This window comes from Salvelinus alpinus, chromosome 16, assembly GCF_045679555.1.
Source record: "Salvelinus alpinus chromosome 16, SLU_Salpinus.1, whole genome shotgun sequence".
Taxonomy (NCBI): Eukaryota; Metazoa; Chordata; class Actinopteri; order Salmoniformes; family Salmonidae; genus Salvelinus; species Salvelinus alpinus.
The window spans coordinates 38,475,434-38,488,791 of NC_092101.1; the positions used below are offsets into that span (position 1 = coordinate 38,475,434).

Consider the following 13,358-nt stretch of genomic DNA (forward strand, 5'->3'; position numbering starts at 1 on the left):
TAATAATATAATATTGTGGAAATATTACATCCTTGTACCTTTGAGTGTATTAGAGTCCTAAATTGGACATTTAGGGGTTCGATCCCCAGTCTACTCATACCAAAGGCAAAACATTTGACCTGGTGCCTATTTTCTTGGATTGGGGTGGTAAGGAACCTGCAACAAATAGCATCCTATCCAGGGGGTGTACCTACTTGAACATCAAGCTCCCTCACACTACAGTAACAGGGAATGGGCCGTTCTAACTCAGACAAGGATATTTGTCCAAGGCTTTCTTAGTTACATTTGAGAGGATATGGTACAAGTTTTTGCTTCTTCACTGATCACTGAAAACTTTTCGTACACTTAAGTGTGATTATGACGAATGGGTATCCATGGGTATCCACTGAGGAACTTTGGACTGGGCAAGAAGAGTTTGGAGCCGTCCATCCAGATCGAAGCACAGTGTCTGAATGAAGCCTTTTAGAGTGAACAAGGTACTTGATATGCTTACAGTTCAATTCAAATGTTATTGTCCCCACAAGGAAATTTGTATACTTTTCAAAACAGATTTGAGTATACACTACAATGACATTGTTATTGTTAAGTTTACACTTGAGAGGCCTCTGTTTTGGATGTAAAAGACACGCAGCGATAAATAATGTATTGATTTTTATGGTGACAGATTCAGTTGAGATCAGGAGTCCTCGCACAAATAAATATTTTTGGGACAAAACTGTATAAGCTATGGTGCTTACCCAGAAAAATGATTTCAGACTGAAGTTCAGTGTAAGGATATGGCTCACACGCAAAAAAGAAATGATGTTTGTGCTGAGCCATGTTGCTTTTGTCCCATGCAGGAAAACCCTTCAACCCCCGATGCTGATTAACAACGATGTCTCCAATGTTATCTGCTGTCTTGTGTTTGGTGACCGCTTTGAATACAGCAACGACCAATTCCAAACCCTCATGAACACTATCAATGAGATTATGTCTTTGGAAGGAGGCATTTGGGCTGAAGTAAGTCTCTCTCTTTCTCCTTTTTTGTTTAATTAATTTATATTATATTATATTTAGAATAATCATTAAATATGACTGAACTAGACAGGCGTTCATATTAGCATTGACCCTAGAAGAGGACTGGCAACCCCTCTGAGCTGGGTTCCTCTCTAAGTTTCTTTATAGATTCCTTCCTTCTAGAGTTTTTCCTGGCAACTGTGTTTCTGCTTCTGCATTGCTTACTCTTTGGGGTTAAGGCTGGATATCTGTAAAGCACTTTGTCACAACTGCTGATGTAAAAAGGGCTTTATAAATAAATGGAATTGAGTGATTGATTGTCTGTCCTCACATGTATAACATGATGCCGTGGGTCATGCATCGGGTTCCTGGTCCTCACAGAAGGATCTTCTCTGGCTGGGAGGAGGTCATCTCCTTCATCAAGATCAGGATTCAGGAGCACAAGAAGGACAACGACCCCTCGTCCCCAAGAGACTTCATTGACTGCTTCCTCAACGAGATAGAGAAGATGATGGGGATGATGATGATGATGATCGTGATGATGCTGAGGATGATGACTCACTGATGTATTGGTAAAATAAAGTAGTCGGGTAAACACTGATGCCGTTCGCAGTGAATATAGTAATTCTCCCGATGTTATTATTTATTTTTTATAATTGTATTTTAGTGTTTAGAAAATAAACAAATATACATATACAAAGATAATAGACATTTAACATTTGACAAACATAGGTCCAGTAAACTAAACATGACGTTGGCAGGGACTTAATGCCCAACCTTCAACATAGAGAAAAAAGACAAATAAAGACCAAAAACACCAACTCGGAAGTACATGACCTTCAACAAACATTAATGACATCACACTTGCTCAGACCCACATGCTCCCACTGTATTCACACCCATCCTGTCCATCTCACAATAACATCCTTTCCCATTTCTAATATTGTGGATATCTCCAGTACTTGTAACACTTTATACCATATGGCTTCAAATTGCACGATTTTGTTTTTCTCTCTAGCCAACATTTGTTTAATATTTAAATACTAATGCATTTGATTCATCCTGTCACGATTGTCGTAGTGAGGAGACCAAAGCGCAGCGTGATGTGAATACATCTTATTTAATGACAACGAAAGAACACCGAAACAAACTATACAAAATAACGTGACGCTAATAATAACGAGTGCAGACATTCAACATAGACAATCACCCACAAACTAAACTGGAAAATGGAAACCTAAATAGGATCCCCAATCAGAGACAATGATAAACAGCTGCCTCTGATTGGGAACCAATCCAGGCCACCATAGACCTACGTATGCCTAACTACACACACAACCTAGACATAAAAAAAAACCTAGACCAGACAAAAACACACATACCACCCTCGTCACACCCTGACCTAACCAAAATAATAAAGAAAACAAAGATAACTAAGGTCAGGGCGTGACACATCCAATGTCTTAACAATGGAGGATCATTTCATTTCCAGTTCTCAAGTAGATCTTTTTTTTAATGATTGATGACAAAAGTACGGTCCAACCCATATTTTCTCCCTATATTTTCAATGCTTTTTTCCACACTAGGTGGGTAAACAGTGTTTTTGTATGTTTACCCTCCACTACACAGCTGATGATGTTGATGATGATGTGGGACTGGAGAAGAGTTACATAAAAAAAATTGTATTAGGGAGTACTTTTAGGTAAGCAAGTAGTTGTACTATTAGAATATTTTAGGCTGCAGGCCGGGCACACTCACTATCCAAATAATGGGGATTCAAAGCTATTATTTGTATTGCAGTACATGTCCATATTTCTGTATCACATTTTCTTGACACATTGGTAAATTGGCTTCAGCATCGTCAATAAGTTAAATATTTTTTATAAAGTATCTAGTTTGTTGTGTTTTGTTGCACAGTGGGAAGATGACAAGGGCTGAGTTTAACTTGGAGAACTTGTGCTTCTGCACTCTGAATCTATTTGTAGCAGGGACATAGACCACCTCTACAACCCTCTATTGGGGCCTTCTCTGATCTTGATTGATTAAAAGAAGGTCATGCAGAAAGATGTGTGCGAGCATTTGCACACACACAATTAATTAGCATGATGACTTTCTTTGCATTGTCTTTTATCCCTGATGTAGCCAAGGTGCAGGCAGAGATGGATGCAGTTGTTGGGTCGTCACGGCAGCCCTCCATGGAAGACAGGGACAGCATGCCCTACATAGATGTAGTCATCCATGAGACACAGAAGATGGGGAATATCATACCGCAAGGCCACTAAAGACACTGAGGTTGGAGGGTACACCATCCCTAAGGTCAGTCATCTCAGGGACCACTTACTGCAACACTCAAGGATTTGTTCCTCATAACTCAAATGCAACTCAATGTATTGTATGTTGTCAGAGTGTTGTGTTCTGTTTGTTCATTTAGAAGCCTTAAATGTGGTAGGGAGTAGGGCCAATAGGGACACAAACTGATAGGGACTTAAAAGTATAGGGTTTATTCATTATTATACCACAGCATTGTTGAAAACTAGTTTCTAGAATGGAGATTAAAACCTGATAACAGGACAGTTGGAAAAGATATCGGGACACCTTGCAATCACGCAATATGCACCTACACATGCAGACCATACTTGCTACAAAGTTACAGAAAGTTAAACCAACAACTACAAAAACTGAAATTGGATACATTGAGGAAAAACATTGATTTGTTTTTGCCGAGACATATTTTTAGGGGGAGCGTCTGATGACCTAAAGTGGTAAATGTTGTACATGAATTTCTCCCATCACCTCAGTCACTAAATCTGTCAAATCCTTCAACATGTTTCTAGTTTGACAAGCTGTTTTCAGCAACTGATATTTTTTTATTTGGTTGTCATATTGGCAGGTTTGCTATCAACAAACTATTTAGCTAGCTTCTAGCCTAGTGTTTGATATGCAATCCTATCTCCTCGTAAATAACAGTCAGTGTTGATGAGTGTCCTGACGAGAAGGCACACTTTTCTAGCTACAGTGCCTTGCAAAAGTATTCATCCCCCTTGGCATTTTTTCCTACTTTGTTGTGTTACAACCTGTAATTTAAATGGATTTTATTTGGATTCCATATAATGAACACACAAAATAGTCCAAATTGGTGAAGTGATTTTTTTATTTTATTACTTATTTAAAATAAAAAATAAAGTGGTGCGTGCATATGTATTCACCCCCTTTGATATAAGGCCCCTAAATAAGATCTGGGGCAAACAATTACCCTCAGAAGTCACATAATAAGTTAAATAAAGTCCACCTGTATGCAATCTAAGTGTCACATGGTCTGTCACATGATCTCAGTATATATACACCTGTTCTGAAAGGCCCCAGAGTCTGAAACACCACTAAGCAAGGGGCACCACCAAGCAAGCAGCACCATGAAGACCAAGGAGCGCTCAAAACAGGTCAGGGACAAAGTCGTGGAGAAGTACAGATCAGGGTTGGGTAATAAAAAAATATCCAAAACTTTGAACATCCCACGGAGCACCATTAAATCCATTATTAAAAAATTGAAAGAATATAGCACCACAACAAACCTGCCAAAACTCATGGACCAGGCAAGGAGGGCATTAGAGAGGGAACAAAGAGACCAAAGATAACCCTGAAGGAGCTGCAAGGACCACAGCGAAGATTGGAGTATCTGTCTGTTACGAATCCCTTTGGCCCGACAGTCTAGGGTGGATGGTAATGGGACCCGTAACATAACTCATGCAAATTATAGTAGTGACAAAGTAAGAGTGAGAACGAAATAACCACGACAACTAATATCTACCGTCTAACACTCAGGGTTTATTTACAAACACACGGTAATGGGGGGGAGCAGGAAAAGGGGCTGAGCTGGACCCAAGGAAAGAAATAATAAGTATCCACAAACACCCCTAAGCTAGACTAGCCTACTTCACCAACAGCTAACTAACTAACCAAAAATACAGGGGATGGTCCGCCCAGTTCTAACTAGTGTATTTAACAAAGTTTACCTACGGGTAGTGTATGCCCATGGGCGACCTGTCTGGTTACCCCCTTTTCCCACTATCAATCAAACACCATAACAAACACAATACTCACAGGTGGGGACAAAGTGACATGTAGATGCTAAACCACACAAGAGATCTACAGACAGATGGCATTGACAAAGAGAATTAAGCTCAAGAGAAAACAACTGACAGGGTTTTTAAACCAAGGGAAAGGGAATGTGATTGGGTAGGAGAAAAGGAGCAGGTGTCTTCCAATTAGCGACTGATTGATGACTGATTGGGGAATGATGATTGTCACCTGTGAGTAGGGGAGAAGGAGAGAAAAGAAACACAGGATACACACATAATACTTGTATCTGTAACACTGTCCATAGGACCACCTTAAGCTGTACTCTCCCCAGAGCTGGGCTTTATGGAAGAGTGGACAAAAAAAGCCATTGCTTAAAGAAAACATGTTTGGTGTTTGCTAAAAGGCATGTGGGAGACTCGCCAAAGATATGGAAGAAGGTACTCTGATCAGATGAGACTAAAATTGCAGAAGAAATTGCATCTTCAAAGTGGTAGGCATGTTGTGTAAATCAATTGATACAAACCCCCCAGAAATCTATTTTAAATCCAGGTTGTAAGGCAACAAAATAGGAAAAAAATGCCAAGGAGGGTGAAGACTTTTGCAAGCCACTGTATGCCAGGCAAAATCGGCCTTATCAGCTCATTGTTATGGATGTATCCAAATGAATGTCAATAGAAAATGGCTACTGTGCTCTTATTTTGGCTGCAGAGATTGTGACTGTGTTATCTGTAGCTAGCTAGATAAGAACATTGCCAGTGAGCATGGCAATGGAACATAAAGAACGAACAACTGGGTCGCGTCCATAAATATAGAACTATTCGAATGAACGACTGGATCGCCGGTCTATGGCAAACCAAAAGTTGAGAAAGTTCGAATTTGCCTATATAAATGAAACTATCAACGGAAATGTGCTTAGTCTTGTTTTCTTTGGCAACTGGTATAAGCAGGATAAAAAGCTTAAACAAACTGACGCAATAAACGTTGCTTTTATTCTGTTTGCAGAGGTTGTGACTATGTAGCCGTAGCTAGTAAACTAACTAGCAGCAAGCAAGGGATAAGAACGTTGCCACTGAGGATGGCAAAGGAAAAATCGATTTGATTTATTAGGATCCCCATTAGCCGACACAATGGCGAGAGTTAGTCTTACTGGGGTCCAACACATAACGAAAAATACATTACAAACTGAAGACTTTACTATTTACATCCATTTAAAAACATGAACATGTAGTGTGTGTGTGTGTGTGTGTGTGTGTGTGTGTGTGTGTGTGTGTGTGTGTGTGTGTGTGTGTGTGTGTGTGCATCTATCAGTTACACATAAATGTCAGTGCATGCACACAACAAGTAGGTCACATGGGGGAGAGGAGTTGTGCTGTGAGGTGTTGCTTTATTTGTTTTTTAAACCAGGTTTGCTGTTCACTTGCGCTATATAAGTTGGAAGGGACTTCCATGCACTCTTGGCTCAACATAATACTGTACTTTTCCTTGAATTTCATCTGGACCTGGGGACTGTGAAATGTCCCCTGGGGGCATGTCTGGTGGGATATGTGTGTGTGTCAGTGCTGTGTGTAAGTTGACTATGCAAACAATTTTGAATTTCAAACACATTAATGTTTCTTATAAAAACAAGAAGTGATGTATTCAGTCTTTCCTCAACTCTTAAACAAGAGAGACTGGCATGCATAATATTAACATTAGCATTCTCATTACATTGACGAGCAAGACGTGCAGCTTAACTAGATATTTCTTTGCAGCACTTGACCCTATGACTGGACAATAATCAAGATAAGATAAAACTAGAGTCTGCAGGACTTACTTTGTGGAATGTAGTGTCAAAAAAGCAGAGCATCTCTTTATTACGGACAGACTACTCCCCATCTTTACAACCATTGAATCTATATTTTTTCACCATGACAGTTTACAATCTAAGGTAACCCCAAGTAATTGAGTCGCCTCAACTTGTTCAATAGCCACACCACTCATTACCAGATTCAGCTGAGGTCTAGAACTTAAGGAATGATACGTACCACATACAATCCTCTTAGTTTTAGATATGTTCAGGACCAGTATATTACTGGCCAACCATTCCAAAACAGACTGCAACTCTTTGTTAAGGATTTCAGTGACTTCATTAGCTGCGGTTGCTGATGTGTATATGGTTGAATCATCAGCATACATGGACACACATGCTTTCTTTAAAACCAGTGGCCGGTCGTTGGTAAAAATAGAAAAGAGTAGAGCGCCTAGAGAACTGCCTTGCGGTGCACCACACTTTACATGTTTGACATTAGAGAAGCTTCCATTAAAGAAAACCCTCTGAGTTACACTGCCGTTCAAAAGTTTGGGGTCACTTAGAAATGTCCTTGTTTCTGAAAGAAATTCACAATTTTGTCCATTAAAATAACATCAAATTGATCAGAAATACAGTGTAGACATTGTTAATGTTGTAAATGACTATTGTAGCTGGAAACGGCGGATTTTTAATGGGATATCTACATAGGCGTACAGAGGCGCATTATCAGCAACCATCACTCCTATGTTCCAATGGAGCGTTGTGTTAGCTAATCCAAGGCTCAAAATGGCCAGAAACAAATAACTTTCTTCTGAAACTCGTCAGTCTGTTCTTGTTCTGAGAAATGAAGGCAATTCCATGTGAGAAGGGAGTAGTACACAGCGTTGTACGAGATCTTCAGTTTCTTGGCAATTTCACGCCTGGAATAGCCTTAATTTCTCAGAACGAGAATAGACTGACGAGTTTGAGAAGAAAGTTCTTTGTTTCTGGCCATTTTGAGCCTGTAATCAAACCCACACATGCTGATGCTCCAGATTCTCAACTAGTCTAAAGAAGGCCAGTTTTATTGCTTCTTTAATCAGGACATCAGTCTTCAGCTGTGCTAACATAATTGCAAAAGGGTTTTATAATAGTTGTAGTGTTATTTAATAGTGTTATTTCATAGTTTTGATGTCTTCACTATTATTCTACAATGTAGAAAATAGTAAAAATAAAGAAAAATCAATTGAATGAGTAGGTGTACTAAAGCTTTTGACCGGTGGCGTACGTTTTCTCAACAACAGATTATAGTCAATAATATCAAAGGCTGCACTGAAATCTATTAGTACAGCTCCCACAATCTTCTTATTATCAATGTATTTCAACCAATCATCAGTCATTTCTGTCAGTGCATTACATGTTGAGTGCCCTTTTCTATAAGCATGCTGAAAGTCTGTTGTTAATTTGTTTACAGTGAAATATCACTGTATTTGGTCAAATGCATTTTTTTCCAACAGTTTGCTATGAGCTGGCAGCAATCTGATAGGTCTTTTTTTCTGCATGAGTACAATGGCTCACTGTTTATTGTTGGCATTTCCTGCCTAATTTTGCACACTTTGCCAATTAAGTAATCATAAAAATAACTGGCAACATCAAATGGTTTTGTGATGAATAAGCCATCTGATTCGATGAAAGGTGGAGTTGAATTTGTCTTTCTGCCCATAATTTCATTTAAAATACTCCACAGTTTTTTGATCTTGGCTTCATAAAACAGATTCTTCTTCTTTTTGTTTGAGTTTAGTCACATCATTTCTCAACTTGCTGTAAGTCAGCCAGTCAGATGTGAAGTCAGACTTTTTAGCCACTCCTTTTGCCCCATCTCTTTCAACCATACAGTTTTTCAATTCCTCATCAAACCATGGAGCCTTAACAGTTCTAACAGTCAGTTTCTTAACAGGTCCATGTTTATCAATAATTGGAAAAAGCAATTTCATAAATTCATCAAGTGCAGCATCTGGATGCTCCTCATTAATCACATCTGAACTGAGCTGTAGTATTGCATGCAAAAAAAGTGACAAATGTTATTATTTTATACTAATTAAATTTCTCAGAGAAAGAGATTTGGTTTAACAAGTAATACCTTTTTTAAGATAAGGGTCAAAATGATTGGATACCCAGTTTTCAATACTCCAGCACCCTTCCCTTGTGAGGATAATGACACTGAGCCTTTTTCTAAAATGCTTTATGAGACATTGGAAGAGATCCTAAACCATTCCTCCATATAGAATCTTTCCAGATACTTGATATCCTTTGTCTGCGCTTATGGACTGCCCTTTTCAATTCAAACCACAGGTTTTCAATGGGGTTCAAGTTCGAAGACTGAGATGCCATTGCAAAATGTTGATTTTGTGGTCATCTAACCATTTCTTTGTGGATTTTGATGTGTGCTTGAGGTTATTGTATTGCTGGAAGATCTGCTTGTGGACAAGTGTCAATGTCATGGCAGTGGCAACCAGTTTTGTGGCTGAAATGTCCTGGTACTTGATAAGGTTCATGATGCCTTTGACAGATGCCATTGACCTTAACAAGGGCCACAGAACGAGTGGAAGCAACTTACTAATAGCCTATTGGAAGAGAGGTGCACGCTTGCTCTTGCTTGCTGAATGTGAAATAGTGTAGGAAAGGTGAAGCCCCTATTTTCAATAGTAGGCCTACTGTATCTTAATACCGGATGACATTCTGACAAAATAGTGAGTGTCCTGCTAATGTAACTTTCTGGACCTTCTAAACGGTCTAGAATAGACCTAAACTGGTCCAAATGGTTGCATAGTCAGGCCTAGGCTGTTGGCATGCAGTTATTTCAGCATGAAACAAAACAGGACATGAGTGGTTATTCAAATTAGCCTGCATCACTGAAGTGTACAGCCCATGGACAATAATTGCGTATTCTCTTGACAACAACAACTCACTCCTCATTGCACTCTGTTGTTGTAGCCCATTGTTTAATCATTTTCTTGTCTAAAAACATAGGCCTAATCCATACTGTGGAGCTTTGCGTGACTGGGGACCACAGAGCGCAGCCTGGAGAAACGCACTACAGATCTGTCATTTGATAATCTGTTATCTTATTTTTCTTGAACTTTGACAGGTAAATATTTAGCTTATATCGCTAATATTTAGCTAACGAATGGCCTAATATCTAGCTAATATTTAGCTTCTTACTTTGGCAACAGATCACTAGCCTCTCTCATCGGTTCCCTTGCGCAACAGGCTATAGGCCATTCCACTTCTCGTGAAATCCCAGGAAAATCTATAGGCTACAAAGCTAAAGAACATGTATTTATACTAGGCCTACTAGTCTATCCCGGGAAAGAAGTTGGCTTGCTCTTGCTAATTGCTGAAGGTGGAACAGGCCTACAGCGTAGAAAATGCATGTTACACGGATGCATTGCAAATAGGTGCACAAGACATACAGAGATGATCACAGTGAAAAAGAAGACCCAAAGGAATTAACAACCATTAGACCAATGGCAATCACTTGCAAACCATTTGAGCAATGAGGCCATTACATGCTGTAAAATATGTGCAGGCCAAACAGTGTTTGTTGCTGAATTGCTACATTTAAATACAAGTTACTACATAATTTTTCATTAGACCTACATTTACATTGAAGTATTATTTTCAGTTGTCACTATGACAATGAACACATCCTGAAAGCACTGAATGGTTTGAATCAATATCTGTGTGTTAGAAACCTGGTCTTGTGTTACAACATTATTCATAGGCAGAAGTAGGATGCATTGATCAGTTGATTGACAGGTGTAGGACTGTAGGAATGTAGAACTGTAAAACAATAAACTATCAACTGTCCTCTAGTGTGGATGCTCAACAAAGTTTTATAGTTATGTAGCCTATATTTTATCATTACATGTATCATTAGGCTGTAGTTATTGGCTTGGTGGATGGCCTGGGCCTTAATTAACTCTACCACAAAACAACTAACATTATTAGCACAACAGAACTAGCCTACTAGTAGGTCTAGCTAACGTTAGCGAACTTGAATTAAATAAAAAATACAATTACACATATACACTTACACTTGTTTACATGACTTTATAAATTGACTCTTTCAAATAATTTACTCTGGCAAGTTTGCCAATGGAGTGCTGCAGTTTAGCGAATCCATCCGTCAAATCCATCACTTCCGTTGTTTGACTGTGTCCATAACAACATTCGAAAAAGAGTTAGATACCACAGCGTTGTTGAATACTCGTTTCTGATTGGCTAAAAGGGCATTCTAGAATGGGCATATCAGGACAGTTGGGAAAGATATCAGGACAGTTGGAAAAGATATCAGGACACTTTGAAATCATGACACAATATGCGCCTAAACATACCAGTAAATTTGTGCTTGAGTATTGTTTTCTTTCACAACTGTGGTATAAGTTGGATAAACACATCCGTAATGTACATTACCTTTGAAAAATTAACATCGCAAATGGACTCGGGAGCGTTGCCCATAATTTCCTAGATAATGTACAGAATGTCTGCGTTTATCCCTTACTAATTTCAACTATACATAAAGCTTTGTTGCCATAACACTGTGTACACTGTGTACTAGTTGTATCTAATAAATAATACAGTGAGTTGATGAGATCATGTCTGTTTTGTTGTCCCCTCAGAACACCAGGGTGTTAGGTACCCTCCAGTCTGTCCTGTTTGATGAGTCAGAGTAGGAGACCCCTCACACCTTCAACCCTGCACACTTCCTGGATCAGGAGGGCAAGTTCAGGAAGAGAGACGCATTCCTTCCATTCTCTTTAGGTAATACTGTGCTACATTTATCCTACCGTTCTCTTTATGTAATATGGTACTACATCTCTTCCATGTCATTTGACCCCAGATTGGTGCCAAATGATGCTGCCCTACAGGAAATAGCACATGTACAACTCATCCTCCTTACATGGTAATAGTTGACTCGGTTTAACTGAAGTTGAATCATTGACTTGTCTCTATAGCTAGAGTATGTTAGTGCTAGCATAGTTACTGTTTTATACTTTACACTGAGAGTTAGAGAAGGTGTTCTGTGATTGATTCTCCCATCAGCTAAGAGGGTGTGTCCTGGGGAGCAGCTAGCTAAGATGGAACTGTTCCTGTTCTTCACCTCCCTGCTGCAGAGTTTCACCTTCTCCTCTCCCCCAGGGGTGGAACCCAGCCTGGACTTTAAGATGGGATCTACACACAGTCCCAAGCCCTACCAGCTGTGTGCAACACTTCGATGAGGCCCCCACAGCATTTTGCAGGGGTGAAAACTCAATTCCTGGAGGGCCAAGTGTCTGCAGGTTTTCTCTCCTCCCTTGTACTTGATTGATCAACTAAAGTCATTGATTATTAGAAGCTTCCTTCACCTGGTTGTCTGACACAAATTGAAAGGAAATAGCAAAAACCAAAGTGTAATTCTTTCATCACACCAAAAAACTGAAAGGGCTACAGATGGAGAAAACACACTTATGTAAGGATAGTAGTACTGATACAATTATGTAATGACACTGCATATACCACTAATAGCCGACATATCAAGGTCTCAAACCATGTTTTGTAGTCCTAGCTTGAACTTGATGAAGAAGGGAAGATTAGATTGATAATGCAGTAGTGTGTTTTAGACTTTCAACGTAAATCATGTACTTAATTTACAACAGGGATGGGCAACAGGCAGTGACTCCCATTTTGTAGGCTAGCGGACGAATAAAAAAAAATATACATGTATATGCAGTATATTAATGATTTTTTTTGTGGAACTCAGTCAGTGTCTCAACTTACTGTTGAGAGTTAGAATAATAGAATACACAAGGTGCAATTTTGAAATTTGGTTCTGCATCAGCACTCACAATTTGCCAATGTCAGCTAAAGTTTTTAAGATTGGTAAGTTAGTCTAGCGGACAGCTATCTTAACTTGTAGTAAGCATGGTCGAATTACCGACTGGGGTGGGGCCCATTGATCATCAGTTACCATATTATAAGCTGCAAACATTTGCCTCCACCTTATGGCAAAATGTGTATAATTGCATGAAATTAGCTATAAAATTGCTAAAAATTCTTTCAGCAAACTTGCTTTAAAATGGCAAAATGTTACGCCCTATGGCAAAATGTGCAGAATTGCAGGAAAATATCTCTTGTTTTCCAAGAAAGGTGTGTGTGTGTGGGGGGGGGGGGTGTTATGAGTTTAAATACACTAATCAGAATCCGAGGCAGGTTGGATAAAAGTCTGCAATGTTAATGTGGGCTAATTGTGGTCTCCTCCCTGCTGCCTTCAAGCTTGATTGAATTTAAGGCTTACAAGGTACTGTTAATTGGATATCCCTAATTAGTGTTAGACCACACTTCATATATTTTCATGTGTCACGCCCTGACCGTAGAGAGCTTTTTATGTCTCTATTTTGGTTTGGTCAGGGTGTGATTTGGGTGGGCATTCTATGTTATTTTTTCTATGTTTTGTATTTCTTTGTTTTGGCCGGGT

General features: G+C 39.2%; 1 pseudogene; it reads left to right on the plus strand.

Moving 5' to 3' along the window:
• The first annotated feature begins 364 nt into the window (after positions 1-364).
• Positions 365-12,152, plus strand: LOC139540620 (cytochrome P450 2J2-like; annotated as a pseudogene).
• The last annotated feature ends 1,206 nt before the right edge of the window (positions 12,153-13,358 follow it).